This window comes from Rhincodon typus, chromosome 19, assembly GCF_021869965.1.
Source record: "Rhincodon typus isolate 14 chromosome 19, sRhiTyp1.1, whole genome shotgun sequence".
In the NCBI taxonomy this organism is placed as follows: Eukaryota; Metazoa; Chordata; class Chondrichthyes; order Orectolobiformes; family Rhincodontidae; genus Rhincodon; species Rhincodon typus.
Genome location: NC_063350.1, coordinates 28,296,307 through 28,316,500, shown reverse-complemented (window position 1 = coordinate 28,316,500; position 20,194 = coordinate 28,296,307). Strand labels below are relative to the sequence as shown.

The following is a 20,194-nucleotide window of genomic DNA, read 5'->3' as shown; positions in this document are numbered from 1 at the left end:
ATGTCCACATCCCACAAAATGAATTTTTAAAAAATCATGTACCTATCCAAACGTCTTTTAAACATTGTAATTGTACCTGCATTCACCACTTCCTCAGGAAGTTCATTCCATACACAAACCATTCTGTGTATAACAAAGTTGTCTGTCATGTCTGTCTTAAATCTCTTTCCTCTCACCTTAAAAAAAGGTGTCCCCTTGTCTTGAAATTCCACATCCTAGGGAAAAGACAACTCCCATTAACTATCTATACCCCTCATTATTTTTTAAACCATCTAATTGCCTCTCAACCTCCTACATTGCAGTGAAAGCAGTCCCAGCCTATCAAGAGATAACAAATTATAGAGCTGGATGAACACAGCAGGCCAAGCAGCATTAGAGGAGCAGGAAAGCTGACGTTTTGGGTCTGGCCCCTTCTTCAGAAGAAGGGTCCAGACCCGAAACGTCAGCTTTCCTGGTCCTCTGATGCGGCTTGGCCTGCTGCGTTCGTCCACCTCTACACCTTGTTATCTCAGATTCTCCAGCATCGGCAGTTTCTACTATCTCTCCCAGCCTATCAAGCCTTTCTTTATAACTAAAACTTTCCATGCCCGGCAACATCCTGGTGAATCTCTTCTGAACGCTCTCCACTTTAATAATATCCTTCCTATAACTGGGCAATCAGAACTGGACGCAGTATTCCAGAAGAGGCCTCAATGTCCCATACAACCTCAACGTGAGTTCCAAACTCCTATACTCAAAGGACTGAACAATGAAGGCAGGTGTTCCAAATGCCTTTTGAAGCCACCCTGTCCAAATGCGACACAAACTTCAAAAAGAATAACGTACCTGCAGTCCTAGGTCCCTCTATTCTACAACACTACCCAGGGCTATCATTAAGTGCTATCGTTGTTTGTTGTACCAAAACACAACACCTCGTATTTATCCAGATTTTGAAAAGAGTATTTTTTATAAACTTGGAAAGGAGAATATATAGACTATGACCAAAGCATACAACCCAGATTAATTGGATAGCTCTTTCAAATAGCTAATACAGGTATAATACATCAAATGGCCTCATTCTGTGCTGTGCAATTTATAATCATTGAAATTAGATAATACGCTTGTTACATATTAAATTCTGAAAAGTCAGAATTCTGTATGCTTACAGCCTCATTACAAGCACTAGATCATTTACATTCATTAAAAGTTATAATAATTTATAATGGAAAAAAGTCTATTCATTTTTGGTTAATAACATTTGGCATTTCTATATCAAATTCAACTTTATATTCAGCCCAAAATCTCATGAGAAGGAACCTGTTGTCCATACTCAATAGCAGAATTCTACATAACTTAATACAATTAAGATATCCACGAATCTAGACCAAAAAAAACATCAGGAGTTGCAGCAGAAAAGCCATTAACGCAGTAAACTGTTAATGCTCTACATAAAAAAAGACACGCAATTTCTCGTCATACGCGCTAAATATATGAATCATGAATACTTCATCTTGAATCTGCACTAGCTATTAAAAGGACGGCATTTAAAAGGTGAAAATATTTGTAAGGCCTCCTTCAATGTGATACGCATCTGAAAACAGAAAGGTTCAGGAGAAAAAAAAGATTAACAACCTATTCAACTCCTGCCACACACACCTCGCCGTCCCTCGAGCTGGGATTGCTCAACTCGCCGACGTTCACCATTTGCAGAAATCCGGGATAGCCTGCCTGGTCACTGACGCATTTTATGTGGAAGGGCGATGAAAATCTCGTCCTCGATTGAAAAATAAATAATAGCTCGAGACTAAGACGGATTTGCGCCCATTAACAACAACCCAATGAGACAGTTCAGAAGCTTGCAATCACAGTGAGAGTGCGTGCGATGGAGGGGAAAAAAAACTGCAATGCTGCTGCTGTGCTTGATCCAAACCCTGGAGCCTCTCATTCAAAACCTGTGACTGTTGGTCCGCTGGATCCCCTTCACCATCTTCCCTCCCAAACAAGTACTAACACACCACTGCTACATTAACAAGTCAATACAAAGTAGCAGGTTTAAAAAAATGTTATAATGGTCCAGGCGAACTAAATCCTCTCCAAATCCAGAGCAGCACAGATTTATAGCGCTGTCTGCGGCAGCGGATTAGACCCAACGCCATCATGCAATGGTTCAAATCGCAGCCATCAACTAAAACACCGGCAATGGGACAAAGCAGCGGCGAACTGCAAAGCCAACACAGGTTAAAACCAGTCAGATTTTACTACCTTCTATTTTTGCTCGTCTCTCTCTCTCTTTCTGGCGAGATGGCTTTCCTCAAGCTCTTGCGACATGAACCATATCAGAGATTTCCGTCGGCACTTCACCTATCGCACAGCGTCAGCGTCTCTTCACTTCCTCCCTTTACCCCTCCCCCGCCAGCCGGCACTTCATTTACTGTCGGCAAAGAGAGAAAAAAAATCCACGCTCCTGCTGGATCCTGGGAAAAGGAATCCCGCCCACCCCGCGCGCTGACCGTTGAGCGGTTGCGCCGGGTGCTTGGCTCGCGGACATGCACGCGTTATTCCTCCTCCCATGTTGGGGGTGGGTCCCATCACGCCTCCTTTGCCCCGGCCCCCAACGAGGCGGATGAGTGACAAACGCATTTGCCAATCGTCAGTCGTACATGCCGAGTGGGCGGCCCGGCGCCTTGAGTTCCCGCGGAGGGTGTAGCACCAATCAGCGTTAGGGAAGGGTAGCAGGCAAGTTTGGTTGAGCCTCAGGGACGTTCAACCAAACTTTTCATTGAAAGATCGCGAGCTTTCCTGCCCTGCGGTTCCTGGGTACAAACAAAAATCTCCCACATTTGAGGTAGGTGCGCTAGTTTTAAAATTCCGGTTCTGCCTGAAAACCGCTATCGTTTTTAACTACCGTGTGCAAATTAAAATAAACGGAGCTCTTAAATGTTCCAGTGATTCTGTATTCGCTGAGAATATTGTTGTTTACCTGGGACAAGTTTTTTTTTTGTGTCCAGTGCACGTAGGCCTCGGCGACGCAGTGACTTCTCAACGCTCTGCTGGAAATCCTATCGGGCAGTACAATCCTTTCACTTTATTTACACACTCCTTTCACTTTATTTACAAATTTGGTTTCAATATAAACTTTGCTCTGTCGTAGTTTGTTTTAAAGCTTCATTACAACCCACGTTTTAAGGTCATGAGAAAATCTACAGTTTTCGAGATGAAAATCTTGATATTTTTATTCGAATTTTATGCTTAAAAATTCCAGGAATTGATTCAATTTGTTGAAATTGAAATACAAACGGTCGACACGTACCTACGTCGAGGCATTTGTTACTTAAGTACATATAAAGCAGAAGTTTAAAATTCCTCGTACCTTTTATAGTTTATGAAAATGGGGCCGTTTGGAACAGCGGTATGTCATCTTGTTAAAGGACAAATTTATTTCTCAAAATGTAGAAACTTGAAGAGTTTGAATGTGTGTGTTTACATTTTTTAAATGTAAGCAAACAGAATGTCCTACTTATAAGTGAATGAACCTGCATTTTTCAGTTCACTTTCTGTGCTAGAGATACATCAATGTTTCCTGGATTACTGTGCAGTATGAAGAAGGATGTGGAATAGAAGTAATGAATAGTTAGGAAATTGAGTTGAAAATGCAATTACAGATTTTGTAACAGAATTGGTAATAACATACTGTCAAGGTGGGTTAATTTAAAACTTGAAGTGTCAGAAGGAAAAGCAGCTGAAGGTGAAGTGTGGACAGAAAATAACGTGGTCACAAAGTATAGATGGAAGTGATTGGTGAGATGGGAAGGAGTGAGAACAATGGTGCTAAAGTAAATTTGCTAGGACATGGGCTGACAGGATGATGATTTAAGCACTAGACTTTGCTTGCACGGGTGGTAATACAAGTTCTGAATTAATTGTAATTTATGTGAAGTAGAGGCTGTCAATATATTTAAGAAATTATATTTTACGATCCTTGAGATTGGATTAGAATTTTGATACTAGCAAGGTAGAGAGGTTGGGGAGTAATTTAGGTTTTATGAAAATGGAAAACAGAAACAGTAATTGGAATGAAGGCTTAAAACAAAATCACAACTGGTTAACCTGTCAAGATGCTGTATCTCTGCACCTAGCTTGATGTTCCAGTTGGGAGGCTGACGGACCCAAAAGCCGAGACTCGTAGGTGCAAGAAGAATCTGCTGATTTTGACAACATAGCACTTATATGCTTTCAGGACAAGATATTCAAACCCCACTTAGTCCATTGTAAAGTACATCATTTATAATAAAGTATATCTGCATTGGCTATTGCCAGTGGTTCTGAATCTAATGCAAATTTTGTCAGTCTGCAACCAACCATATAATGTTTCTTCATCAGCTGGAGGTCTGCTTATGGTTTTCAGATGTTGTTGTTGGCTAGCTAATTTGAGGCAGAAGATTTGAGTCCAGTTTTTAGGAACAGATTCCTGTAACGCTTCTTTCAGAATACAAGAAATGACTCGTCTTTGAATCAGAGGTGCTGACCTATTTTGAATTTTTTTTGCATGTTTTTGAATGTATCAAGTTACATACAAAGTTTAAATGTATATTATTAATCTGAATCTTTCTCAGAACTTGGCCTTCTAATGTAGTCATACAGTGACTAGGGTTACGCACTGGCTACTGAGATATTGCTGTACCAGTAGCTTGTACAGTTTCACCACCAATTTATGCTGACAGACATTGAAAATTTCATCAGTTTGAGGTCTGTGTCTTATGGTTATGCAAGTACAGATTAGAATTGAGAATTACTGTGGTTATCCAAATAACACGCTCTGTTCAGAGAATAGTAGCATTGTAAAAGTTGATCGAATTTAAATTTAGTAATTATATTTCAATTAATTAAATCATTAATAAAATGCTAGTCCCATTAAAAATGTTTGTGAAATTGATCGATTGTCATAAGACTGTTGCCTTCAGTAATGCCATTCAGAGGAGAAAATCTGCCATCATTACCTGATCTGTGCTACATATGACAGCATGTGGTTTTTTTCTGGACCGAAATGCCTACAAGTCGCTCATTTATATCACATTGTCAGAGAAAAAAAAGATACTTTGGGTATCCTGCAGCACTTGGACAGCAGCGGTTCAGGAAGGTGGTTTACCATCAGTTTCTCAAGGCCGGTATGGATGGGTATTAAAGGTATTGCCCATCCCTAGTTGACTATAAAGCAACAACATTGGTGTGGTTAAAATTGAATCAGAGATAGTAGGAACTGCAGATGCTGGAGAATCCGAGACAACAAGGTGCAGGGCTGGATGAACACAGCAGGCCAAGCAGCATCGTAGGAGCAGAAAGGCTGACGTTTCAGGCCTAGACCCTTCATCAGAAAAATAATTGGAGTCACATACAAACTAGACTGAGCAAGGACAATTGTTCATCTAGCTGTAAGGATCTTTAATCTGATCAGGTACTGATAGCAGATTTTCTCCAGATTTTTCTCCCTTGCATGGCATTACTGAACATTTGCCCTAATTGTCCTTGAAATGAGTGACTTTAAGCAGTTTCAGTGGCCAGTTCAGAGTTAACCATATCAACACGTGTGTTGAGTACACATGGGCCGGGCCAGATAAAGGTGAGAGATTTCCTTTCCTAAAGGACATTAGTGACCCAGATGAGTTTATGATCGATTGTAGTTTTGCGATCACCATTACTGAGACTGGCGTTCAATTTTGGAATTATTCTTTGAATTTAAATTCTACCATTGGCAGTACAGTGGTAATATTACATGACTAGTAATTGGTGGAATTTAAATTCATTTAGTTGCAGTTGTGTATCATTAGACCATGCCTATGGGTTATTTGTCAACAACGTTATTAGTGTAACACCAGTGGCAGTTTTTTTTATTATTCCTTCACTGGATGAGGGCATCTCTGGCAAGGGCAGCATTTATTGCCTATTCCTCATTGCCCAGAGGGCAGTTAAAAGTCACGCACATTGCTGTGGTCTGGAGTCACATGTAGGCCAGGCCAGATCAGGTAGGGATGGCAATTTCCTGCAATAGTAAATCAGATAGGTTTTTCCAACAATTGGCAACAGATTGATGGCCATCATCAGACTCTTAATTCCAAATTTTTTTACTGAATTCAAATTCCACCAATTGCCATAGCAGGATTTGAACCCAGGTTCCAGAACATTACCTGGGTTTCTGGATTAATAGCCCAGTGATAGTATCACCAGCCCATTGCGTCCCGAAGTTGATCGAATTTAAATTTAGTAATTACATTTCAATTAATTAAATCATAAATAAAATGCTAGTCCCACTAAAAATGTTTGTGAAATTGATCGATTTTCATAAGACTGTTGCATTCAGTAATGCCATTCAGGGGAGAAAATCTGCCATCATTACCTGATCTGTGCTACATATGACAGCATGTGGTTTTTTCTGGACCGAAATGCCTAGCAGTTGCTCATTTACATCACATTGTCAAAGAAAAAAAGATACTGTGGGTATCCTGCACCACTTGGACAGCAGCGGTTCAGGAAGGTGGTTTATCATCAGTTTCTCAAGGCCAGTATGGATGGGTATTAAATGCTGGTCTTGCCACAGCACTAATGCAAAGCACATTTAAAACAAAAGTATTTTTATTATCTGAAACATAAATTTTGAGTATATTATCAATTATCAACTAATAATACAGTTAGTTGTATGATTTTCTTTATTGCTTTGAGCTCTGATAATCTAGGTAATAGTTCTGACCATCTGTTCTGAATAAGTTTCTGAAAATATAAGTAGTTTTAGCAAAACTAGTATTAATATTGCCCTGCATGTGGTGTGCATACTGTGAAGAGTACTGTTGTTATGCCTGGAATATTTGTTAATACATTATTTGCGTAGTAATGCGATTGTCCATGATGATATTTATAATGTCCATTTGGAATTTGATCTAATGTGCTTTCTACATTAATTTTTTTTGAATTCTGTAAGTTGGAATAAGATAAAACTCTATGATCTAATGCACCAGTGAAGTCTCCAAGGTAAAGGTTTGATATTTTGGTGTCGCAAGTGTAAAATTTGCCTTTTCACAAAATGTTTCAAGTTATGTATCCAGTTTTTTTTTGGTATTGTCAATGTATGGTTTAACCTGAAGATATTGTTTTGCTGCATTTTGTATTAAAAGTACCAGTTAGTATAATCAGTGGTTCCCCATTATTTATTTATATAACTTCATCAATTCTAAAGACAAAACAGGCAATGTGACCCAACTGGTTTATGCTTCAAATAAGCCTTCTCCTACCCTCGCCCCTCTCAACCTATCAATGCGTATTCCAAGATAACAAGGTAGCAGGAAAGCTGACGTTTCGAGTCTGGACCTTTCTTCAGATTTCCAATTTGCCTTTTAGGGACCTTCTTTGCAAGAGCCAGTATTCCCAAGTTAAGGTGATCATAAAGTTAGAGTCAAGAGTTTTTACAGCAAGGAATTTGATTTAATTTATTATTGTCATGTACCTAGGTACAGTGAAAAGTTTTGCGTGCAGTGCAGGCAGATCATACCATACAAAGTGCATTAGGATAACGGAAGACAGCAAAGAATACAATGTTATGGTTGCAGAGAAGGCGCACAAACGGCGAGATCGACATTAAATTTAAAATTTGAAAGGTCCAATCTGAAGTCTAATAACAGCGGGGAAGAAGCTGTTCTTGAATATGTTGATATGTGTGTTTAGGCTTTTGTATCTTCTGCCTGATGGAAGAGAGTCTAGCCAGGGTTGGAGGGGTCTTTTATTATGTTGGCTGCCTTCTCGAGGCAGTGAGAAGTATAAATGGAGTCAATAGATGGAAGGTTGGCTTGTGTGATGGACTGGGCTGTGTTCACAACTCTCTGTAGTTTCTTGTGATCCTGTGTACCGCAATTGCCAAACCAAGCTGTGATGCATCCGGATAGAATGCTTACTATGGTCCATCTATAAAAATTGATAAGCATCTTAATGGACGTGCTGAATTTTCTTAGCCTCCTGAGGAAATAGAGGTGTTGTTGTGCTTTCTGGACTGTAGCGTCAGTGTGGGTGGACCAGAACAGATTGGTGATCATCACTATTAGGAACTTGACGCTCTGGACCATCTCCACTTCAGCACCATTGATGTAAGTAGGGGCATGCCCTCCACACATGCTCGCTGAAGTCAATGACCCGCTCTTTCATTTTGCTGACGTTGAAGGAGAGGTTTATCATCTTTACACCATGCCACCAAGCATTCGATCTCTTTCCTGTATTCTGTCTTGTCATTATTTGAGATCTGGTCTACAACAGTCTTGTCGGTGAATTTGCAGGTGGAGTTTGGACGTAAATTGGGCACACACTCATGAGTGAATAGGGAGTATAATGAGGGGCTGAGTATGCAGTCTTGCGGGGCGCCAGTATTGAGGATTATCATGGAAGAGGTGTTGTTGCATATTCTTGTTGATTGTGGTCCGTGGGTCAGGAAGTCAAGAATCCAATTGGAGAAGGCAGAACAGAGACTGAGGTCTTTGAGTTTGGAGGTTAGTTTTGTTGCAGTAATGGTGTTGAAGGCAAAGTTGTGGTCAATAAGTAGGAGGCTGACGTTGTACTCATCCCTGGAACATCTGGATAACAGAGCCAGGGAGATGGCGTCTGCTGTGGACTTGTTGTGAAGGTTGGTGAATTCAAAGGGATCAAGGCAGGCTGGGAAGCTAGATTTAAAGTGAACCATGACTGACCTCTTGAAACACTTAATTATGGAAGTCAGAGGCACGGGGCACTAGTCATTGAGACATGCTCTATGTGTTTTATTTGGCACCAGGTTGATGGTGATCTTTTTGAAGCAGGTGGGGACTTCAGGTCATAGTAAGGAGAGGTTAAAGATGTCAGTGAATACTCTTGTCAGCTGGCATGCGCAGAATTTGAGTGCATAGCCGGAGACTCTACCTGGTCCAGTCGCTTTCCATGGATTCACTCCCAAAAAGGCCGATCTGACGTCTGCAGCGGTGACTGAGGGAACAGGTACATTCAAGCCTGTCGGAGCAGGTGACATGGTTTCACTGACCACTGTTTGAAATGAGTGTAGAATGCATTGAGTACATCAAGGAGGGATATATTTTTGATCGTTATTCTATTCTGCTTCACTTTGTAGCCCGTTATGTCATGTAAGCCTTGCTACAAACGGGGGAGGGGGGACGCCCATGTGGTTCGTTTAGGTCTCCAGCTTAGTCCAGTATTGCCTCGTGGTGCCTCTAATGACCTTACGGAGGTTGTATCTGAATTTCCTGTAAAAGTCAGGGTAGTCTGACTTGAACATCTCACACCTGGACTTCAGTAGGCAGTGGATCTCCTGGTTTGTCCATGGTTTCTGGCTAGAGAACATTTGGATCATCTTCTTTGGCATGCAGTCTTCTACACACTTGCTAATAAAGTCTGTAATAGTTGTGGCATACTCATTTAGGTTCGCTACTGAATTCTTGAATATTGACAAGTCCACCGATTCCAAACAGTAATGTAAAAGCTCTTTTGCCTCAGACCAGCACTGTACTACTTTCTGTAATCAAATGTTCATTTGTTCTAATCCTATTTTCCAGCAGTCTGCCCACAGCTTCTATGCTATGGTGTTTTAAGTGCTCATCTAAATTACTTATAAATATCTTGAGGGTTCCTGCTTCTATGACCATTTTAGGCAGTGAGTTGTAGATACTCCCAATAATCTGGGGAAGAAACAATTTCTTCATCCACCTAAACTTTCTATCCTTTACCATAAAACTGTGCCCCTGGTTATTCACTTCTCTACTGAAGAGAAAAGTTTATCCTGATTTATGCTCCTAAGAACATTGCACACCTCAGTTAGATCGAGCCGTCAACCCTTTCTGCCCTAAGGAAAACAACCCCAGTCTGTCTAGACTCTTTTCATAGCTGAATTGCTGTGGCCCAGGCAATGTTCTGGTGCAGCTGTTCTGCACCCTCGCTGCAGTAATCTCATTCTTCCTATAGTATGGTGACCAGAACTGTGCACAATATCGAGCTATGGCCTAACAAGATTGAATTGAAGGAGACACAATTCTCCAGATGAATCTACAAATTCTTGGTGATGAAATGCAGTTAATTTCAAAATAGATGAATAGTAGCTACCAACTAGGTGTACAACTTTAAAATATTGACAGACTGCACATATTTTCAATCAAGCTGTGTAGACATAGTCTGAGACAGCTCTGTAGTAGGGGGGGAACCTGAACTTGGCTTCCTGGCTCAGGGATAGGGATACTACCACTATATCATAAGAACTCACACATGTTGCAACACACACCTTGGGTGAGTGGGTCTTGAACCCACATCTTTTCGTCCAGAGGTAGGGGCACCACCACTGCACCACAAAAGCTTTAACAGCAAGCTCTGCCCTATATTAAATATCAGTTATGAGAGAAGTGTAGCATAATTTAGCAGTGTCCAACATTTTTAAAGTAATTATCTATAACTTGAAATGGAAACATTATAAAGACAGTGAAGTAAAACAAGCAGATAGAAGATGTAAACACATTCGACAAAAATAGCTTTGGCAACTATTGTAATCTTCCAAAAACCTTTCATTGCAGCATCTTCTCTGAGATTTGTAAGATGACTTGAACCCTTTGATTAAAGTTACTGGTGAGTTACTGGTGAGTTACTTATGGTATTGACGGCTGTCAGTTGGTGAATTGCTTTTATTTGCATGCAATACAGTGATAGAGTTAGAAGTGAGCCACAATCTCCGATTGCAATGTGACAACAAAATTGAGCAGAAAATACTGACTTTTACTTTTTCTTTCTATCCCTGTCATACACTTTGTCCACCCCTTTTTTGCTTTCACTTTTACTTTCTGTACATGATTTGAAGTGAAATTGACAATTGTACTTTACATTTTATTGTTCAGATTATTCCATTTAATTCACTAGAGCGACACAAAAGTCTGATTCCCTGTAAAGGTACTATGCATTTTTGATCTAATAACTGCAGGCTTCTGTACCCTTACCAATAGAAAGTAAGTACAAACTAGCAATAGTTATTTGCTGCTGACTACAAAATGAAAACTTACCAATAAACTGCATTTTCAGATTGTGCCTAAATATCTACATATTCTCTTTTTTTTTGGGGCAAAAATCATTTCTAATGGTAGCATTCTGATTTGGTTTGGAGTAGCAAATGCATTTTTAATTTCCTTGTGAATATTGCATGTTAATTACAAGCAGTAAACATTGAAAATACTCAGCAAATCAGGCAGCATCTGTGGACAGAGAAACAGAATTATACCATTTCAGGTTTACCCTTTGTCATGACTTTATTGGAGCTAGTGAAGGGTCATCAAGCTCAAAAGTTAACTCAGTCCCTGTCTTCACACATGCTATCAGACCTGAGTGATTCCTCTTGTTTCTATTTTAGATTTTAGATTTCCAGCACATTCAGTATTTTGCTTTTTTTAAAATTATTTATTCATGGGATATGAGATGGGCCAGCATTTATTGTCCATCCCTTATTGCCTTTGAACTTGTTATGACATTTCAGGGTTAAGAGTCAGCCACCTTGGTCTGGAGTCACATGTAGGCCAGACTAAACAAAGATGGCAGATGTGCTTCCCCAAAGAACATTAATGAACCAAATGGGGTATTTACAACAATTGACTGTGATTGCATGGTCATCATTAGATTAGTTCTTAATTCAAGATTTTAATTGAATTCAATTTTCACAGCCTGCCATTGTAGGATTTGCACCCATGTCTCCAAGAAGTCTGGGAAAATAGGATTAGAATAGTTGGGTGCTTGTTTTCAACTCGTGTAGACTCAGTCGGCTAACGGGCCTTTTTCTGTGCTGGAGACCTCACTGACACTACAACATTAATTTGAGACTGTGATTTACTAGTCTACTGACATTACTATGGCACTAATGCCTCCCCTTTTACTGTATATATTGATAAACTCCAAACTTCTTTGAAATGAGAAAGAAAATTTTAACCTTTCAAGTGTATTCTCTTTAAGAATGTGAGGAAATATAATTTTAACATGTTTATTCAAGTGTCTTGCCCAGTTCTGCATTTGAGTGGAATAACAATCAAAGATTGACTATACTCCGTAATTTCAAAAAGTGTTATTGTGACCATGCGAGATAGTAGGAACTGCCAATGCTTGAGTCTGAGATAACAAGGTATGGAGCTGGATGAACACAGCAGGTCAGGCGGCATCAGAGGAGCAGGAAAGCTGACGTTTCGGGTCTGGACCCTTCTTCAGCTAACTGAATAATATATTCAGTCCAGTGTAACCAGACTGGGGATTTACTGTCAGTCAGTGAGCGAACGGCACAGCGATCAGTCAGAGGTCTGGTCACTTATCCACTGGGGTTAATTGTCCAACTCAATTGGGGATGAGCCATAGTCAGCCCTGGGGGTCAACTCATGGCGGGGTATGTAAGGAGCAACTACAATGATAGGGCAGTTGGGGAAGTCAGTTATGGGGATTGGAGGCATCATGCTGGGATTCTGAAGGTGCAATAATGGGAGACAAGGGATGTGAGACAATAGTGCATGAGTTACTGAGGGAATGGGTTGGTCATTGACTGTCACAACCACTGTGGCTTTGGCAGGATGGTGCAGCATGTCGGTTGGCATGGCTCAACTGCAGGACTGGAACTCAAGGGGTAATTTTCGGAGATGAAAGCATAAGTGAAATTAACAACAGTGGGCATTGTTGAAAGTCAACCGGGAGTGCAGGAATAAAGAAACGTTGAGCTTTGGTGAGACTCCTTGATTACCAGCCGAGCATACAACTCTCACTGGCAAGCAAATCCTGAGTTGCCTTCCTTCCTCTTATGAACTGTAAGTATGCAATGGAAATGGAAAGTAGATGCAACCACAGCTGAAATGGGCAAAATAGTTTTTTACTGCACAAGAAGGTGTGCTCCACTTATGAATGATATAAGGCCCTTCAAGGGGAATTTGAATAAATCGGGCATGAAGCTAATTATAGAATCAAAGAATCGTACAGTGCAGTAAAAGGCCATGCAGCCCATCGAATTTGCACCAATCCTCTGAACAGCATCCCACCCTATCCCTGTAACACATGGCTAAACCACCTAGCCTGCACATCCCTGGACACTATCTGGGGCAATTTACCATGGCTACTCCACCTAACCTGCACAACTTCTGTCTCACCTTGAACTGTAAGTATTCACCAATGTGCTATTATATGCTGCTTTGCATACATTTGAAGCAGGTCCCCTATGTCAGAGATCCATGCAGAGTCATTCTGTGGCCCTCACAGTTGGAGTACTCCATGTCCCACTCTGATGCAATGCTAACCCACCATTTGGGTGTGGTGCTGACTGCTCACATTGCTAAGAACCTGATCTGTTTGTGATCATAGGTTTATTGGAAGTGTATCCAATGGATCTAGTCACAGCAGAGGTCATCATTGCTATGGCAGCAGTGTTATGAAGATGCAGATAAATGAAGGAGGAACAGATGCGCCAGCAATTCCAATAGTGACAAGAACCTCCTGTGGTTGCCAAACAGCCGCCTCGTTATGAAGTCACAGCTGAAGGTCCTGTCAGGATGCAGAGAGGTGCAGAAGCTCCAGGTTCTTCATCATCTGCTGTTTCCTCCAGATGAACAAGGTGTATTGCCACAAACTGAAGATGTCCCAGGACACTGCTACGAAGTATGCCAGCTGCTGATGTGGAATATGTTGCCTGAAAGGGTGGGTGGTCATCCTGTTAGCAATGCAGTTTGTGGCAGATCACACAGCTTTATCTTATTTTTCCATGATGAGGTCAGTGCCGCAGCTCATGCAGTAAGCAGTCTATTATCCTGTGCTGTTTCCATTAGATGAGCGAGGTGCATTGTTGCCACAGACTGAGGAGATCCTGAGACACTCACAGAACTGTGCCAACAGTTGGTGTGGGATCTGTGACCTGAGATGTGGGGTGGCCATCCAAAGTGACAGTTGTACTAAACATTAATGCGATTGGCTGCTTTAAAAAAATACCCAATGAGACCCTGTGTGGGATCTCAAAGCCTTCAACCTACAAATCTATTAACACTGTTGCCAATGCAATTTATGGCAGATGTCACAGGTTTATCCCCATGATGAAGTCAGCGCTGCAGCGCAGGCAGTAGGCTTTGTCAACCCAGCTTGCCCCAGGTTCAGCGTGCTATAGACTATACACACAATGCATTGAGAGTACTATATCATAAGGCAGCTGACTGGAAAATGATTCCATTCCATCAATGTACAAGTCATCAATGATTATCTGTATCGGGTTAAGGGATGTGCAAATGATGCAAAGATTTGTGAGAAAAAACTTTTTCACACAGCAAATTGTTAGGGTATGGAATGTACTGCCTAGAAATGTGGTGGAGACAAGGTTAATTGAGGCATTCAAAAGGGCATTGGGTGTTTATTTGGATATTATGTAGATGGTGTGAATAGATATGGGGTAAAAAAACATGCAACTGATACTAGTTAGTAGTACAGCTATAGGAATGATGGGCCAATTGACCTCTTTCTGCACCACAATAGTTCTGTGATCTGAGAAGTCTGTATGAGGTACCCTAGGAGCTGACATGATGCCTGTATCCTCGATACCTTTTGTTCTTGCTTTGTTTCAAGGGCTGAATTCCTCACATGGGTAGTTACAATGGGACGAGGGCTGCCTTCTGCAGCCATGGCAAATGACTCTATTACACAACCTCTTGACTGGGGCAGAGCATAGATGCAGTTCAGCTCATTCTTCCACCAGGGCCGTTGTGCAGCAGGCGATAGATCTCCTGATGGATCAGTTTGGTGGGACCTTGTTGTCCTGGCATGATAGAGTGCTGCAAAGTTGGGCATAGCAAGCCAGACAAGACTTAATTAACACCTGGTTCCAATTGAACTGGGTGCAGTGATCATTGACAGCAAGTTTGTAGTTGCTCGAAAGATTGTTTCTGTCCATTCTCAGAAGCAAACATAGCTTCTATTTTAGTTTGTTTTTTTTTCTTAACCTTTGCTGTTGTTAGATAAAGTGAATATTTTTAACGATTTGAAGGCTTTGAACAGTGAGGAGATGTAATGCTACGCAGGGTATCACAGAAAGTAGAAATCTTTTGTACAGGGTTCTAAGGTGGTATGACATGAGGACAGTGAACCTGAACCTTGTAGCTGCAGTTACTGTGATTGTTGATAAGACAGATAATGATGTAAGATAGTAATACATATATGAAAGTGAGCTTGTGTTAGAAATGACAGTCACCCATGGCCCCCTCAAAAGCATTCATATTTTGTTCCCCTCCTCCAATGTGCACTGAAGAGCAACTCCTATTTTGTACCTGCTGGAATGACTGACTTTAAATAGGGTACCGTGATGTCAGTGTAGTGGTATATATTTCTGTCTTTGCTCACTCAATAGTCACATGAATGGAGCACCAGAGAGGCATAGGGCATACATAATCAGATGAGCAGCAGAGAAATATGTTGGAGAAAAAAGCTATTGCTCACAAGAGAAGTCCCCCTTCATGAAAGTGCCTGAACTTGACTCTTAATTGATTTTTGGTGAACTTCTGTCCCACATTACTGTTTTGTGGAAATCAAAATCTTCTTCAACATCACAAAAACAGCTTTTCTGTTCACTGGGTCAATATCAGTATTATTGCTGTGTTGCAGCTTGCTGTCCTTAAATTAGCTGTCACATTTCCTGCTTTAAAATTATGACTACCAATGTAACTTCTGAGGTATTTTCACATAGTGTGATCCTTGCAGAGCACCCATACGTGCATACATCTTAAAAGGAATCTTACCCTCATGTTGACTGTCTCTTGTGCACCCACATCATGGTTGCTGCAGGACTTGCACTTATACAGTTGAGAGGCAAAATTAGTGACTATGCTCAAGTTCTTTAACTGTAAACCACATGTCTGCCTGTGGTTGTGAAAGGCACTCTGTAAATGCAAGTCATTTTTTATTCTTGCTTTGTTTTCCATTTTGTTTTTGATAATTAGTTGTGAAGTTTTAAGGTTTACCTTGTCATGTTTTAATTGATCCTCAGTAACATATTTATGTGTTTTATCTTTGTCCTGTAGCTGTTTCACAATGAGTTATACAGAAAAACCGGATGAAATTACTAAAGATGAATGGATGGAAAAACTCAATAACTTGCACATCCAAAGAGCTGACATGAATCGTCTTATAATGAATTATCTAGTTACTGGTAAGACTAACACAAAAGATAACATAGATATAATATAGATAATATCAAGAGCCCTGTTCTGCAGGCAGAATTTTATGAACAAATCTGTTTTGCCAAAAATGTATCTTCATCTGAAGTGGTAGCAAGAACTGCAGCTGCTGGAGTCAGAGACAACACAGTATGGAGCTGGAAGAACACAGCAGGCCAGGCAGCATCAGAGGAGCAGGAAAGTTGACGTTTCGGGTCAGGACCCTTCTTCAGAAATGGGGAGAGGGAAGGGGCCTGGGAAATAAATAGAGAGAGGAGGGGTGGGGCTGGGGAAGGTAGGTGGGATGGTGATAGGTGAGGGCAGGGAGGGAGTGGTGGGGATTGGTCAGTGGGATGTGTGGGGTGGATAGATGGGAGAGAAGATGGACAGGTTGTGTCAGGTCAAGGACGCGGGGATGAGAGGGAGGGTTGGACATGGGATGAGGCCGGGGTTGGGGAGATTTTAAAACTGGTGAATTCCGTGTTTAGGCCATTGGGCTGTAGGCATCCGAGGTGAAATATGAAGTGTTGTGCCTCCAGTTTTCGGGTGGTGTCATTGTGACGCTGGTGTAGGCCCAGGATGGACATGTCACCCAGGGAATGAGAGAGGGAGTTAAAATGGTTGGTGACCGGAAGGTGTTGTCGTTTGTTGCATACAGAACGCAGATGTATTTGTCCATCCCATGTCCAACCCTCCCACTCATCCTCATCTCCTTGACTTGACCCAACCTGTCCATCTTCTCTCCCACCTATCTGCCCCACCCAACCCACAGACCAATCACCACCACTCCTTCCCTGCCCTCCCTTATCACCATCCCACCTACTTTTCCAGCCCCACCCCTCCTCTCTATTTATTTCCCAGCTCCCTTATCCCTCCCCATTTCTGAAGAAGATCCCAACCCAAAACGTCGACTTTCCTGCTCCTCTGATGCTGCCTGGCCTGCTGTGTTTCTCCAGCTCCATACTGTGTTGTCTCTTCATCTGAAGTGGATTCATTTTCCTAGTTTTGAGACCTCACAAGAAATTGGATCATGTAAAGGTTTATATTTGATCAAAGCTAATTTGAAATAAACTGCTTCAAACAATGAAAATGGATAAAGTAGTAATATGTCAGAATTTATGAAGAGGAAGGCTAATGTGTGTGTAAAAGTATTTATTTTACAATTATGTTTAACTGTCAATGCCAGTTGTATATAATGCACTATTGAGGGTCACAAGTGTACTTTGCTTCTTACTTATGTTTGGAATGGCTTCCGGGGAATATTTGTAAATAGTGGCATCATGAATACATGTCAGATTTAGAGATCCTGTGTAAAATAATACATTTTTCTTATTTTACTAAGGGGTGGGATGCTGCATAGAATTACATTACACATTTATAAATGATTTTTCATCATCAGCGAAATAATATAATCTTCAAGGGAAAGTGGTCATGGACTTTCAAAAGGCATTTCACAACTTTAACCCTAATCTTCACCACATAAATCTTTATAAACCTCTCTTTGGGCCACACTTGGTATTCAGTTGTATTCAATTCTGAGCACCAGAAGTCAGGAAAGATTTTGAGACACGAGAGGTTCTGAATGCACCTTGTCAGACTACACCAGGGATGTGGGACTTAAGGTCTATGAATTGACCAGAGAATTGGGATTGATCTCTTTGGAGCAGAATAAAGAGAAATTTGATGGAGATGTTCAAAATCTTAAAGGGTTTTGATTGACTTTTGAGAGAAGCTTTTTCTAATGGCAGAGGGGTTTGTAACTGATCAGAGCTAAGGTACTTGGCAAAAGAGTTAGAGGCAAGACAATTTTTCTTTTAAATGATCCAAGGTATGTACTGGAATGCATTGCCTGAAGCAGTGATAGAAGCAGATTCAATATTCATTTTCAAAAGGAAATTGGAGAAAAAATTGAAGGAAAAAATTACGGGGCGGTAGGGATTCAATGGGACTAATCGGATAATTTTTCCAGACGCACAGACCTCCTGTGCAGTGTATTTCTATAATTCCCTAAATTATTGGACTTTAGAGTGTTTATATGAGATAGCTACATCAAAATAATTGAGGTTTGTTTCTTTATTGATCAATCAAATTAAGATTTTTTTACATTGAAAATTTATAGTTAAGTGAGTGAACATTCAAATATCACAGCCATACCAATTTTTATCAAAGACTTGAGGGTGTAGTTCAATAATTGCTGTTATTTTTCTTTTGTGACTATCAATGGTATCAGAAGTTGGAACAAATTAAAACACATTGCTTGTGACTGTAAAGTTTTTGCTGCAGCCCTTCAGAGTACTGCAAAATAGTTATTGATTCTGCAAATGTTTGCAACTATTACTTTGTCGGGAGAAACATGTAATATTGAGAAAACTCTTGACATACTTATGCCAATTTGCCTTAACCCCTGCCCATAAACTGTAGAAATCACATGAGTAAAGTACTGTGGTTGACAGAAATGTTCAGCAGACCCGGCAGCATCTGTGGACAGAGAAGCTTAGTTACCTTTTAAGATAGGTGTCTCTTCATTAGTTTGAAATTATTAAGAAAGGTTAGTGACCAGGAATGTTAACTCTCTACAGAGGTTGCCAAACCTCAATAGTAAAAGCTACTTGTGTTGTGCTACGTTTTATTTTGATAGAAAGGTTGCAACAACCAGATCTTTCTATCTAATCAGTCATCTGCAGTGAATCCAACTGCATTTTATGATAGCAACATAATCAAAGTTTTAAGATTAAATATTCAGAATATGTACTGCATCTCAGTTTATGCATCTTTGGTATTTTGTTTTGCAGTTAACATTGGGCCTGGGCCAAGATATGGTGAATGTTATAGGGGATAGAATGATTAGGCATACAAATAAATGTTGCTATTGTTTCAAATTTACTAAAATTTGTGCAGTTTTCTTGGCTGGTCAGTGATACCTTTTGTAGCATTAAGTGTGGGCATAACATCAGTCAGTAGTCTAGGCAGGATGAACTGCTAAAACTGAAGGCCACATTCATCAAGAAGAAAGAAAAGGAAATGAGGTATTTAAGATTGAGCGGGAAAAAACCTAATGTTACCATGAATCTCGATAGAGCTGCTAAATTCAATCTTAATTGTAGACATATCAGAAATGCTTTGATATTGTAGTTTCAAATTACAGAAATATGACAGGCTATGGATGCACTAGCAAGGGACATGGAAGTGAGGTTGGACATCATGCAGTCAGTAGCACATGTCTTGTTTTGTACTTTATGGTGCTGCAGCGGATGGATGTGTATAGAAACATTATATTCACGTTAAACATTCTTTCAAAGTGTATTTGTGTATGATGTCGATTAAATTTAATGAACAACTGTGAAAGTTTGATTTTACAGTTCGCATGAAGTCTTAAGGAACAATAAAATATTTTGTGAAAAATTTTCAGGATAATTTACAATGTACCTGCTAATACAATTATATTTTTATGTATAATTTTTTTCAGAAGGATTTAAGGAAGCAGCAGAAAAATTTAGAGTGGAATCAGGGATAGAACCCAGTGTTGACTTGGACACCCTTGACGAACGTATTAAAATTCGTGAGGTGATACTTAATGGACAAATTCAAGAAGCCATTGCATTAATTAATAGTCTGCATCCAGAGCTGTTGGACACAAATCGTTATCTTTATTTCCACTTACAGGTAGGGAAATCTTGACATTCAAATGTCAAAAATGAGTGTTGGTGGATACGAAATCTAGGTCCTACTTATTTGTAAGTTATAAGTAGCATTTGATGAACAGTTTGTTAAAACATGCATTTAAAAGTTTGATTTGTATCTATTCAGCCATAATTCAGATCATAATAGGCATCATAACTATATATAAAATTAAATTTTATGCAGCTACTTAACTCCTTTGTGCATGTAAACTAACACCCATCGCTTAACCCTTCTTTTCTCAAATTCTTGATTGTGTTCGTTGCCTCCCAAATCGTTGTCTACATTCACTCAATTCCATATACAAATTTCTCCAGACAGATTTTCTGGCC

General features: G+C 40.3%; 1 protein-coding gene and 1 non-coding gene across 2 annotated transcripts in view; one reads left to right on the top strand and one right to left on the bottom strand.

The window, feature by feature from the left end:
• LOC109933384 (dnaJ homolog subfamily C member 5) overlaps nucleotides 1-2,534 on the bottom strand; it is a 66,342-nt gene extending 63,808 nt beyond the window's left edge. The window contains exon 1 of the mRNA XM_048608564.1: nucleotides 2,242-2,534. The gene's annotated coding sequence lies outside the window, so the exon portion shown is untranslated. The remainder of the gene's footprint in view (nucleotides 1-2,241) is intronic.
• Nucleotides 2,535-2,707: 173 nt separating this feature from the next.
• Nucleotides 2,708-19,847, top strand: LOC109933386. Its single transcript, XR_007264197.1, has 3 exons — nucleotides 2,708-2,824; nucleotides 16,050-16,177; nucleotides 19,651-19,847. It is a non-coding gene; the product is annotated as an uncharacterized LOC109933386 (transcript).
• The last annotated feature ends 347 nt before the right edge of the window (nucleotides 19,848-20,194 follow it).